General features: G+C 40.0%; 1 pseudogene; it reads left to right on the forward strand.

Annotated features, from left to right (window-relative positions):
* Positions 1-6153: 6153 nt before the first annotated feature.
* On the forward strand, positions 6154-10992 carry LOC121138144 (annotated as a pseudogene).
* Positions 10993-14855: the final 3863 nt, after the last annotated feature.

Below are 14855 nucleotides of genomic sequence, written 5' to 3' on the forward strand. Positions count from 1 at the left end.
CACCATAGGCACATTTCTGTCTGCTGGCAGAAGTGGCTATTTTTCTCCACGAGTAAAACACCTGTAGCTCTAAGAAAGATATGAGTGGCCAGTGCCAGGTTATAAAACCTGAGAGACCCCTTGTGGTTCTGTGCAGTAAAAAATCTGAAAATCGCAAACATTATTAGTGGGGAAATAAAATGAACAGCTTTTATAGTGTCCCGAGCAGACATTAACTTAAGCCAGGCAATTAAGAGCTGTTGGCATCTGTGGGGACTAGAAATATGATAGAAGGTCAGCTGGATGCAAAACAGGAATTTGTCATTTGAAGCTGAATGAACAGGGGAGACCAAACAGGACATTCCTGTGTGGAAGGTGGTTCCTGACCTGAGACAGGTTTAGCCTCAATGGGAAGTGGCAAGAAGACTCTGTGACCAGTGGGAGCTTTCCTCAGGTTTAGCTTTCAAAGCTAGAAGAATGAGATTTAGAAGAAGAAAGAGAATGCTGAAGAGAATGCTTAGCAGAGACATAGAGAAAAGCTTGGACGTAGGGTGACTCCTTCCATTGACAAGAACACTGGCAGTGACTATAAAGATCCCATAAAATATCAGCATCTAGAGAACCATTTGTTAGCACTGAGATAATTGAGTCTAGATGCCTTAATGAAAAGGATTAAGAAAATGGGTTTTAAGATTTCTAAGAGGCATTCCAGAGGAGAAAACTGCTTATCTTCCTTCGTTTGTTTGTTACCCATGAGCGAAGCCTTAAGTAAAAAAAATGGCAAAATCAACTCTTCAGAACTTGTCAGTGTTTTTCTAATTTTCTACATCCCCAGCACTCAAAAGCCACTACAGCTGTTGTCTAAGTTCCCAGCCACTGCTCAAGTTGGCATCAGATCAGGTCTTGCTTGTGCTGCCATAGTGTTCAAACATGCAGAATGTAAGTGTTCTACCTCCATTCATTTTGCCATGAGGAATCTGAGTGACCTTTGAGGAGGACAGTATCTGTTTGGTTTTTACTGCTGAAAAGTTTCTGCACCCCAATGAGCCTCTCTGCCAAAACAGCAAACAAAATCATACCAAATCTATCCAAATTGGAAAATGTTCACATTTAATGAACATAACCACACCTGCCTGGTATTTAAACTGTCTGTCCCAAAACAGACATGTGATTTTCATGGGTCATGATATGGCAGAATTTCTGAGGGTGAGCAGGGTTTGAAGATGGATCAATGGGAGAGGGGGTTTTCCACCAGCACATTCCAGACTCTTTGGGTATATGGATGCCAGTGGCTGGGGTGAAACGTCCACTAGAACACTCCTTTTTCCCCATTATTAGGCAAAATTAAGCAAACATATGGCAGGAATTCATGGCTAAAAATAGAGGAACATGAATTAATGGATCTCACTCTATCTTGAACATCTAGCTTTCATACACAGCCCATGACTTACTTTCCTGGGACCAAGACACACACAGCATGCTAGATGTCTGTATATCATTGATCAATGAAGTCCATCTCTAACAGTCATGCACAATGACAAACTTGGAATTAGCAATCAGATGAGACCCATTTACACAACTTTAGGGTGTCAAATAGACAGCCCAAGATTGCAAGGAAAACAGCAAAAGTTAGGTGGACATGAAGACAAGTATAACTATATTGAATAAAGCCAGTGTTGTTTAGGTAATATATAGTAGGTTTCCATGCTGACAGCTCCAAGACTATGCATGAGGGTCAGATTGCAGTTGCCATGGTCACGCTAGAATGCTGGAGGTGCAGGAATGTGGGATATGTGTAAGGAAGGCTGCAGTGAACAAGTGCAGCAAGCCTGGGAGAGAGGCCAGGTGGAAGGCTGAAGGGAAGGCTGAAAAGGTTCCGAGTATGCCTCTTGGAGTCCATTTCTTGCAAACACATGCCCCATCTCCTGGACATTGAATGACATTATTTGGTGTGTTCCCATTGGTATTTCTCATTGCTTTGGACAAGACTTTCCTCACTGTCACCTATAATTTCCTTTTAAAATGCTGGTCTAATCTAATCTGTGACATTGTATTGTATAAAGACTCAACATTCATTTTGATTTTTCAAAGGATCAATACTTTGAGCCCCAAAAGATACTTTGAACCTCAGACTTTCTTACATTGTTGGAGTTGTTAATGATACCGGGGCAACACATGTTGCACTAAATGCAGTTTACCTTATGAGATTTCTATGTATTTTATGTATGGAATTTAATGAGTTAATTGTGAAAAGTCTCCCTTCACAAGTAGAAAGTGCTTTTTAAAAAAATAATGGTGATGCCATTTTGGCAGTCCTGTGGGATCTCTAAAAGTGAGGAATGCCCTCTATAGTAGATCTAGAGCTGTTCTTTGACAATTAAGACAAATGCTTAGTTTCAGCCTCCTCAGCTTCCAGGTCTCCCACAGCATGGACTTATCCCATCCCACATTCTAAACGCCTTCCACTAATTTACTACACCATGACTTCCCCATTTGGTTGAATTACAACACTCTAAACGATGTGCAATAAGTGAACCTTTGTCAAGTGGTGTTTGATGCATGGCTTAGGTAACTAATACAGTGTCATTGAATGGATGAAAATTCATAGTAAATTTTCTATTCCCTATCATTCTTCCACCATTTAAAAAACAAATTCTATTATGCAAATATTGTTCAAAATAAATTATTATCGGGGCTTTCCACAGAGGTTTAACCATCTACAAAACAAATATTGACAAATCACATATAATTTTTCCTTTATCAGCGATTTTGTAAAGAATATTCCTCCATGTATATTTTTATCCAACTGCAAATGATGACTCAGAAACATTTTCCTATGTAGCGGTTTAATTAAAGCAGGTATGACTGAACCATCAATGTCCCTCTTTAGTAAGTAGGAGGGGTAATAGCAATTACAGAAATGAAGGAGATTCAAACAACTTTGAAATGACATCTGAATTAATGCCTTCCTCTTTTTTATTTTATTATTTATTTTTTATTATTTTAATTTTAAATGGCTTGTTTTGCATGTCAATCCCAGTTCCATCTCCCTCCCTTCTCCCGTACCCCCCACAATTCCCTCCCATCCTCCCACCCTATCCCCAATTCTTTCTGCATAGGGGATATCTAGAGTCTATCATTTCACTCACGGTAGGGTCCAGGCACTTCCCTAAGAGTCCAGGCAGAGAGAGCAACCCTCTTTGTGTTATGGACACACGAAGTCTATTAGTATTCGAGGAATAAACACTGATCCACTGCTCAGGACCCCATAGGTAGCCCAGGCCTCCTCACTGACTCTCACATTCAGGGAGTCTGGATCAGTCCCATGCTGGCCTCCCAGCTGTCGGTCTGGGGTCCAAGAGCTCTCCCCTGTTCAGATCAGCTGTCTCTGCTGGTTTTCCCAGCCCATTCTTTGCCAATTTGCTCATCACTCCTCTCTCTCTGCCACTGGGTTCCTTGGGTTCAGTTCAGTGTTTAACTGTGGGTGTTTGCCTCTGCTTCCATCAGTCACTGGATGAAGGCTCCAGGATGGTTATAGACATCAAGTTCACTATCAGGAATGGTCATTCGAGGTGGTCTCTACACTATTGCTTAGCTTGCCAATTGGTGTCATCCCTTTAGATCACTAGAGGTCACACTGGTGCTTGATCTGTCTTCTACCCCCCCCAGTCAAACTTCCTTTTCCTCCATGACCTACTCTGTCTTCCACTTCTCCCCCTCTCTATTTCCCAGGTCCCCCCCTTGCCGTGTTCCCCATCTGTTCAGAGGATCTTGCCTCATTTCTCTTTTCTTGGGTACCATGCATACATTAGTATCTAAGGTTAACACCTGGCTTCCACACCTACACACATGTGCACATGCCTGCATAACCACATACAATTGCATAAATGAGAGCATACACCAAAATTAAAGTAAAAAACAGTAAAAACATCACCTCATACCTTCAGAAATGATAGACTGTGTCCTTGGATTAGAAAAAATAAGATGTAATTTAATTAGCATTCCCTAAGAACCTGAGATAAAGCATTTTGATCCTTTGTATAATGACTGGGTATAGCCCATGAAATTTATTTTGAAATTTTATTAAAAGTGGATTATCTTTTAAAAAATAATCACATTCTTAGTGTGGAGAATATAAAATTTAGAAATTTTCAAAAATAGTTTGAAAATTATTGAAAGAGCTCATAATGATAACTAGGAACTATTTAGAACCAAATAGTAATAAAAATAATAACAAAACATGTATGTGGCTAATATAGTCAGAAGAATATCCATCTCATAAAATTGTAAAAAAAGACAAAAGTTAATGTAGGAAAAAAATAATATGAAGTACATGGTAATAACATAAGAGGAGAATTAAATGATAACACATATAAAGGTAAATGTTTATAGGTTTAACTGTAGGACACTGGCACAATTGACAAAGAGAAAGAAGCTATGAATAAACTTTATCAAACAATAAAGGAATATAACTAGGTAAATAAGAAAGACAAGGAAGGATAATATTACAATAGCATAACAATATATTAATAATATAACATAATAAACATAAGATAAACATGTAAATAAAAATAGAAACTAATAAAATTATAATATACTACAATATAATAAAACAGAATAAAGAAGCACAAGTGACCCTGAATATTATGGACTATAATACTATAGTACATTAAAACATAAAATGAACAAATGCTTTTCTTGAATCAATTATTGGAGAAGGGACAGATTTTCTCCTGAAATTTCCTGCCCCGGATGGTCAGAGAAGTTGTCAGGCAATTATGGCAGAGAAGACTTGTCCCAGTTCTAGGATGATATAATCCATTTAAAATGTACACTGATCTCTTCTGCTATATAAACTATGTGATGTACAAGCTAGTTAGAAAATTACTAAAATGTGTTTCTTGGCCATCTTTACCAATAAAGATGTTTTGTAAACCACCATACATTTATCATGAATTTTCCATTTAATAATTACCTATTTCCTCCATGTTCATGACAGGCCTAAATGCTGTGACAGCTGTGCTACCACATAAGTCAAACCTTAATCTACTCTTAACATGTAACCTGAACCCTAATCATAAAAGGAAACCTAGCCTTAAACTCTGAACCAATTCCTAATTCTAGTATGTAAGAACTGTGAGGGAAACATGGAGGGTGGTTAGGAATACCTTTTCTTCTTATGAATGACAGTTTTGTGTCAGAAACTCATCTATATTCTCAGTTCTTTCAAAACACCATGCTATTCTTTATTCTCTCACACTCAAACTGCAGCATTTTCCTCCAAGTACAGACATTGTTTGAAATGGTTCATTCTTTAGCTCCCAGTTTTCTGCCTTGTTTCCTAATATTCGTGAAGAGTTGAATTGTGATCCAAACACACACACACACACACACACACACACACACACACACGAGTGTTAGTAATGATACATCTATCTATCCATATATGTATCCATATTAATCTGTATGTTTTTACGTATATATCCTTATATTTGTATGGCAGGTTGGTGATTCATAAGATAAATCTTCCAGATGTAGTTAACACTTCCTAACTTCCTATAATTCATGATGCATTGAAATACTAATATTTCTGAGACAGAAGACTGAGTACATATTTTAAGATAAGCATTTTTAATAGATTATACAACAAAAGTAAACTCTTATCATCTCTTCTATATGATTTCTAGTTCTGTTGGCAGGAAAAGATCTGCGATTATTTGTGAAACATGGACAAAACAGATCCCTAACTGTATCAATCTGAAAGAAATTGTGTAAAATAAGAGCTATCAAACAGAATGTTCAAACAATATCATGAAAGATTTGAATATCCCTTTCAACTGAACAGGGTATCTATGTGTGATTCTATATTTTAGTTATGTTTACAATTTTAGAGTAATTTACAACATTGTGAAAATTAAGTATTCAGGCTCCATATCACAGCCTAGTAGGATTCCTTCCCTAAGGGAGGGCCTCTGGCTTCTAATCTCAGGGATAATTCTTCTGTTCCAGAAACAGAAAGATTTTTAATTCCCCTTGGGGTCACATAAGACACCTGTGAACTTTGTCTTAGAACATGGGCTGGATTGTCTCCTACAAAAACACAGGGTCCAGGGATTTTCCTCAGGATACCAGGGATATAACTTCCTGCATCAAGTGAGAAAATCAGCCTTCTAGATGCCACTGGCAATACTGGGCAAACTCCAAGACCATTCCTATGATGAGACCTATTTTGTACTGCTTGGTATCATTCCTGCAGATGGTGACATTACAACCTGTTTGGCTCCTCCTGTACTGACCCAGGAACCCTGCTTTATGATTAGACATGGGATGATTCTCAGGAAAAGGATAGGACTTGAATTTGTGGCCCTCATCATCACTGGTCAAGAAGAAAACCCTCCCAAGATGTAGTCTTTTCTGATGATTTTAAATGCCTCCATTGAAACATAAAGTGTCTTGCAAAAGTGGAAGAAGGAAGAAATATCCAATTAAAAATCTAATACAACTTCTCAAGAAATTCTCTGGCACTTCCAGGATCTGAAAAAAAATATGATATGTTATCCTTATATGTAGACCCTGGATTATTGTGTTAAAAATTAAATGACATGATTAAGACAAAAAATTAGATATGTTCTATTAAAGATAAACCGTTTGAGATGCAGATAGTAAAATATATTTAAAATTTAGTCAGGGAGGGACTAGCCTATCTACAAACAAATACCACATATACTGAAAAAAGCCAACAATGTTCATAGCAGCTTATCTCTTCTAGCCAGAACCTGGAAAAAACCCAGCTGCCACTCAACCATAGCATGAACAAAGAATATGTGGTACATTTTCAAATTGGGGTATTGCTTAGCTGTAAAAAACAATTATACGCCGGGCGGTGGTGGCACACGCCTTTAATCCCAGCACTCGGGAGGCAGAGGCAGGCAGATCTCTGTGAGTTCAAGGCCAGGCTGGACCGACAGCCTCGAAAACAATACAGAGAAACCCTGTCTCGAAAAACCAAAAAAAAACCACACAATTACACTATGAAGTCTGCAGGCAAGTGGATGGAACTTGAGGAAAACATCCCGAGTGAAGAAACCCAGTCTCAGAAAGACAAAAACAGTATGTAATCACTCATAAGTTGATACCAGATAGAAAGTGGAGGATAACCAGACTACAATTCACAGCTAGGTAACATGAGGATCCTAAGAGGGATTTATGGAGTGTCCTTGGAAAGGAAATTAGATGAGCTCTCCCAAGTAAACCTAGGGATAGGTGATGGTAAAGGGGAGGGGAAGGGGGATGACAACTTATGGAAAACAGATGAACAAGTTGGGAGAGGAACAGATTAAGGGAAAATGAAAGACATATTTTGATAAATGGAGACTTTATGAAGTTAGGGAGAAATATGGTGCTAGGGATACTCCCAGAAATCCATAAGGATGAACCCAGATAAGACTCCTAATAATAGTGGATAGGGTGTAGGGAATGGCTTTCACCTGTAATCAGACTGGTTAATATCCCAAATGAGATTATAGAGACTACATCCAGTAATGGATGGAAACAGATTCTGAGATGCACAACCAAGAATTCTGAGAATTCAGTGGAAGAGAGAGAGGAGGAAATACATGAGCAAGGTGGGCCAAGACCATGATGGGAAAATCTACAGTGACAACTTCATCAAACTCTAAGGGACTGACAAATTATAGACTGAGAGCCATGGCACCTCTGCCATCTGCACGTGGGAGAAACACGGAGCCATGGCCCTCTGGTTTTGGGAGACAAATTTGTAGCTGGGCCTATCTGAGGAGCCCCTGAACAAGGATCCAGATCTGTCTATAGTGCATGAGCTATATTGTTGGAGCCCATTCACTATGTTGAGATGGTATGCTCAGATTTACTGCAGGAGGAGGGGCTTGGCCCTGTCTCAATTTATGGGCCAGGTATTGTTACAATTACACGGGATAACCTACACTGTGGGAGGAGGGAATGGAAACAGGAGCTGCTTGGCTACAGGACACAATGCGTGTCAGGAGAAAGATGGGCGGGAGAACGATGTTTGGAATGTAAAATGAAATTTAAAACAACTAAGTTAAAATAAAAAATGGGAAAATGATTTATAAATTTCCGATGGAAACACCAATGACCAATAATAGCTGAAACAATCCCACACCATGAAATGAAAAATGAAGCAAAACAATAGAACAAAACCAAAACTGCTGGAAGCATCACCAATCCAGATTTCAGATTACAATACACAGTTAAAACAATAAAAATTGCAAACAACTTTATTCATCAGTGTCAGATAATGTAGGATACACATACAATCCCATAGCCTTACATTCCCTTAATTTTTGGAAAAGAGGCCAAAATTTCACATTATGGATGACAAAGGGTCCTGGTCAAATTGGACAGCTGTAGGTAGATGAATATAATTTGATTCTTATATCTTACTCTGCACAAAACTCAACTTCCAATGAACCAGGTATCTCACTGAAAATCCAGAAATGTACAGATTAATGATTAATGCATTAGCACGACAAAAGACTTTCTCAACAGTACACTAGTTGTACAAACACTACCAAGTAATTTCCAAGACTTAATAAAGGGAACAGCATGAAACTAGAAATCTTGTGAACCACAAGACAACATGGAAGAATGGCTAACCTTAACCCTAACCCTAGCCCTGCAGGCCATGGTGGCTCTCCAGCCATGCCAGCTTTAGCAAGTCTGGGCCTACCATGAGCCACGTCATTCCAGCGCCGAGGAATCAGAGGCCGTCCACAACCGGTTGTTGGGTTGGCCTAAGAGCAAGTTGGGCCCAGCCTCAGTGGTGATGTTGGGTGCTTATTGAACCACAGCAGGAGGTCGCAGGCACAGGATGCAACACTGCAAGCACAAGGCCTGCCTGCAGATGGAATGCCTAGAGTGCCGATTTTGCAAGGATATGAAGAACTTTGGAGGCCCCAGGTACATGAAGCAGAGTGGCATCATCCTGCAGTACATCGCGCCAGTGCTGCCCCATACCGCTGTGTGCATTGTGTGGCGAGGCAGGGAAGGAGGACACAGAAGAGGAGGAGGAAGGCAAGTTTAACTTCATGCTCATGGAGTGCTCCATCTGCAACGAGATCATCCACCCTGATGCCTTAAGATTAAGGAATCAGAGGGAGTGGTCAACAAAGAACTTCCCAACCTCTGGCAGTATCTGAAGTGTTACAATGCTGGCAAGACCAGAAAACAAAAGCCAGGCCCTGGCTTTAAGTTTGCCTCCAACCTGCCTGGCTCCTTGCTCAAGGAGCAGAAAATGAACTGGGATAACAAGGAAGCACAGGAGCCTGCCAAGTGGAGGAGTGATTGTGAAGAGGCTCCCCGATGCAGGTCAGATGAGCATCCCAAGAAATTGCCTACATATGTCTAATGAGGAGCACCCAAGGAGGAAGAAGAAATACGAGAAGCCCCAAGAGATGGGTGAATGCAAGCCAACCTCGAATCTTCAAAAATGTACCCATTCCTCCACCTGCCTCTCCTCTAGACCCACACTCTAGGCAGCAGTCTCAGCCCCTTTAGGAGATCCAGGCTCACTTATTTCCAGCAACAGCTAAAACCTGGCAAAGAAGATACGTTTTTCAGGAAAAATCGGCGATCCTGGATGAACACTGATGATCACTTGGGACTGGCCAACAAACCAGTGCTTCAAGCAGGAACCAGAAGATGACCAGCTTGAGGCACCTCCTAAGACCCGGGAGAGTGACCAGTCACGTTCCAGCTCACTCACTGCTGGGCCCTGCGCTGTAGGGGCTGAAGGCCCAGAAGGATAAATAAGGTGAAGATGCTCCGGAAACGGCAGTTTCCCAAAAAGGAGCTGAGCAAAGAACTAAGCAAGGATCTCAATCACAAGATCCAAAAGACAGAGAGTACCTTGGCACAGGAGAACCACCAGCCCATCATGTCTAAGTGCGAGAGTGAGAATGAGGAGCCAAAGAGGTCCCTAATCCACTTCAAGTGCCCCCACCACTTCAGCAAGAGGCTTAACGGTACCTCTAGGGAGTTACAGCACCCACTAGGACCTGGCCTGTGCAGCCCACCTCGGGTTATCTTCCAATGCCCTCCTGCTTCGTCCCTAGCTATGTGCATCCAGACGGAGCATCATGTGATCCCACTGCCACCCTCAGCCCCCACCTGACTCGCCGCCCCTTGATGATGGAGCAGGGCCTGTTATGCTCAGGGAGGTGTGGATGGCAGATTACAGCTACCTCAGACACCAAGGCCTGTGAGTCTGCATGCGGGTCTGCAGAACCTGAAACCACTGGTGCTGCGTTAAGCAGGTGTGGACCCGCATTGACTTGAACCACTGCAAGTCCATCAATCCCCTGATGCTGAGCGGCATCATCCAGTGACAGCCTGTCTCCCTTGACCAGGTGGACCAATAGCTCTAAGAAGTGGCTGAAATTGCTCATCCAGCGGTTGCCTGGGCTCTGAGACTTGGTGCTGTCGGGTTGTTCATGCATTGCTGTCTCAGCCCTCTGTGGTTCCAGTTGTCCATTAATCGGGTCCCTGGATGTTCAGTGGGTAAAGGATTAAAGAATGCCCAGATGCTGGATCTCCTGTGCCCACCCACAGACAACACACAGGTCAGGTCACATGGACAATTGGAGCACATTGTAGTACTGCACCTAGCTGGTGTGGACATCACAGACGCTTCCCTGTTGCTCATTATCTACCAAATGCCCCCGCTCTCCAAGCTCTACCTCAGTTACTGTAACCATGTCATTGATCACTCCATCACCCGGCATGCTGTAGTCGGCACTACCGCTGCATTCTCTGACAGAGATCGTTCTATCAGACTACAATAAGGTCACTGACCAGCGCCTGTCCTTCTTCAAACGCTTTACAAATATCAGTCATATTGATCTGAGGTACTGCAAACAAGTCACAAACGAAGGCTGTGAACAGTTAAAAGCTGAAATGTCTGTGAGTGTTCAGTTTGGGCAAGTGGAAGAGGAACTCCTGCAAAAACCAAGTTAGTTCCTGGACAAGCATGTAAATATGGAGGGTTGGGGGTACACAGCCTGGGAGGGGAAAAGACTCCAAATCAAGTGGGCTTATATTCCTTTGGAATTTGGAACAAGAGACCACAGGACACAGTTCTGATTCCCAAGTCTTGCCAAGGGAGAATCCTTTCAACTAACCATTTGGGGATGAGTGAGCCAGATGTTTTCCTCTGTTCTTTCTGCATCATAAGTACAGTTTCTGGACCATTTATAAGCCAGCCTTTAGAAGACATTTCAGTTGGAAAGGAAGATGAGCTTTGGAGTAATTCTCTTAGAAGCCTGAGCTTAGTGTTCTTGTTGATAGATTTGTTTGAGACACCCTGTTCCTTGCAATACCAAGGCTTCTGGTGTTAATTCGAGAGAACTACACATACCACCTGCAGCTGGCTTAACACATTTTGTAGTTGGTTTTGTTACTGCATAACTATTTTTTATATATTGTTAAAAATTAATTATGAAAGATTTGAATGCATACCAATGTTTTTATTATTTGATTGCCAACGTTCCTGCAGGTATGGAGAACATAAACTTTACTTCATCAGCATAAAGAGTCCATCTACAGATGTGCCTTGGTGTGAGAGGGGCTATTAACTTCCACTTAAAATCATATTTAACTGGATGTTGAGGGCCTACTGTGTATGTAAAGAAGTTACAGAAGCATGCTGTGTTTAAGTATAAAGTATAGTCCAGGTAAAACACATTGTCAGGTTTCAATAGAGAGTTCACCTCATCCTTAAAATCTTACAATTCAGATATCAGCCTTTACACCCAAGAAGATTTTGCCATAAGCATGAGCTCTTACATAATTCTTTTGGCATAGATCTAATTTATACTATGAATCAAGTAAATGTATCTGAAGCCTTCCTTTCTTTTGGAGTGTTCAGTTTCCACTGAAGTTGTTAACCAGGATATTTTCTAGTTGTCATGTTCTGCATCCATAAGTGCCTTTGTTGTTGTGGTATATCTTAGACCTTCTCTGATGCAGTTTTACTTTTGTTGTATTTGCATAAACAATTGTAGAAAAAATGTATGATGTAGTTTAAACTGTAGCATATAGGCCTATGACAATATTTATGAGGCAAACAATAGTAAATGAGAAATTTAAATTTCACATACAACTTCTTGATTTTCTTCAATCTTATTGAAATTTTTTTCCTCTTGAAGTTTTGATTCTGGCATTTCTTCTCCTAGTTCTTCTGAAAACTCTTTGTTTTCCATGAAAAACAAAAAATGCAAACAGTTAGGAAAATATAATTCTATTGGGCAAATTATTACTCATTAAAAATGGAAATAAAAGGTGAAAGATTTATACAATCTAAAGAGAAACCAGAGTACTAAGTCTGTGCCATGTTATGGGCTTGTTTTGACACATACATGCTTTGTATGTTGTGTCAGGAAATTTATAAATGATATGTAGGCTTACATCCTCATAGGAAGATAATGTGGGAAGATGACACATCAATGCTGAACCCTCCTTGCCTTACAAGAGTAACTTTAAATAACTTACTAATCACTTCATCAGAATTACACTTGGTTTACCAAACATTTATGTGTAAACAGGATAACATACTTAAGATGTACACTGACAAAATGTTCTTTTATGATTCATTCTAGTACATGGAGACTTTCTGTAATTAACATCTTATTTCTTCCAAGGAAAAATTGGTGTTGGTGTCTTTTTTGCTCTCCTAGGTCAACATAATCTTTAAACTATTCATTGCCCATTAGCTGGAACCCACTTTGTTACAGCTGTGTCCATTTTTCTCAGTGACATGCAGGAACTATATTTAGGGTCATCCTTTGTTCATCAGATATCATTTGGAATTTTTAACAATTTTGAGTGTTCCTGATAAGTTTTTACGTTAGGTTTTGAAAGGGAGACATTCCAGACATGATTTCTTCACTGATATAGGGCCTGTTCTGAGGCAGATAGGTTTTCAGGCAATAGTCTACAGGGAATGTAAAGTTGTAAAAGCGAACAACATATATATGGACTGCTCTGCCATATGATAGCATGTCCTAATTTATTGTAATGGATTATAGATATTTAAACTTGCTATTCCTATTCTTTATAATTATACTACCGATAAAGACAGGCAGTGTACTATGAGTTAAAAATAAAACAAAAATTGAATTTCTCTTGTGATAATATGATGTAATGCTGATTGTCCAGGTCAGAATAGAATCACAGTGCAAAATTAACATCTATATTACCTTTAAACTAGCTTTACTATAGCTATAAGAGAAACTGAAAAGACAACCATTAAGCATCAAAATGTCATTTAGCTTCATATGAAAATGTGGAAAAAGAATACCAGGGAACACCTACAGGGTCAACAAAGCAAGTTCCGACTTTGAGGAAGTCTCATTTAGTCACAGGATGGACTTCTCTAAGTCATTACTTAACAGAATGATTGCTCAATGGAAAGGTTAAAGTTATTGAATCTGATATTAAAATCGAACCTGAGAACAATTTTCAAATTATTTATGTTGCCAACATGAATATTTTTGAAGTACGTATGCCACAAATGAGATGTCCTCACTAGGGACAAGCTCTATTATCAAGTTTATAATTGGTATCTTGTTGGGTCCGAGCTCCCCACGGGGTCTCTTTGAGTCACTGGTCAGCCAACAGGTGCATCCTGTTTTCCAATCCAAGTGCATCCTGTTTTCTAGTCCTGGCTTATTGAACTGAATTTGCCACACTGACTTCAACATATAGCATTAGGAAAACACTATCTCTTCCACCTGGTGAATTTCCACTGTGATGCCATCCTGTATATAAGGCTGCTCCCTCTCTACAAGGATGAAGAGACCTCTTAGGACAAAAGACCAGATATGTTGTCTTCCATTTCAACCTCCAGTCTTTGGCCTGGTATGTTAGACTTGCTCGGGGGCACAGGTGGCACGAGGTGGGGGTGTCTGTGAGTTGCTGGTCAGCCAACAGTGTCTGGAAGAGTGTTTTCATGTGAAATGTATTGGCATTCATTGATCAGAAGGAGTAAACAAAGGAAATTCACCTGCTTGAAATTGCAGTGGTGCAGATTTGGGTTTGCAGACGGGATGAGAATAATCCCTCAGATGTATGGACATTGAAATGAGTTATTTAGTCAATGTGTGAGGTTTAACAAACATGTATTTATACAATGTAATTATTAAGAAGCATTACCTCTGGATGTGGACATTTTACACCCCAAACTGAAAGAGAAAGAATATATAATCAATGTCTTACACAATGACAAATCCAAAGTTTCCTCTTTGAAGGCTTTGCATAATGAGCTCTTATTCCCATCTCTCAAAATTAATACCTATGATTTTACTGGATAGGACACACTGGAAGAAAAAAAGCTGCTTCCATACATGGTGCTGACCAAACATGATGGCTGCATGAAGAGGAATGAACACAGCCCAGTATTTCTCACCCTAAAAATACTCAATTCCAAATGGATCATGGGCCTCAAAACAAGATCATAGAGCTTTAATGTAAAAGAAGAGACAGTGTGGAATAGTACTGGTTCAGGAAACAAGTCTCTGAAGTGGACAAATGCAACACAGGCACTAAGATGAACATTCAATAAATGGGACCACATGACGCTGAAAGCTTCTTCATAGCAATATATGTATGTGTTATGGGATTTTCAATGAGGGATCCTGTATTTGATAGTGTGATATGTCATTGAAATAGACTATAGATATTATTTATAATAATTCCTTGTAAATAAGTTACAAAGTACTGCAGACAAATGTAAGCAGTGCACTTTGAGTACAACAACAAGACAAAAAATGATTTTCTCTTCTGAAGATGTAGTATAATATTGTGTGTCCAAGCCAGAAAAT

Source organism: Mesocricetus auratus, unplaced genomic scaffold, assembly GCF_017639785.1.
Source record: "Mesocricetus auratus isolate SY011 unplaced genomic scaffold, BCM_Maur_2.0 contig_10294_pilon_obj, whole genome shotgun sequence".
Lineage (NCBI taxonomy): Eukaryota > Metazoa > Chordata > Mammalia > Rodentia > Cricetidae > Mesocricetus > Mesocricetus auratus.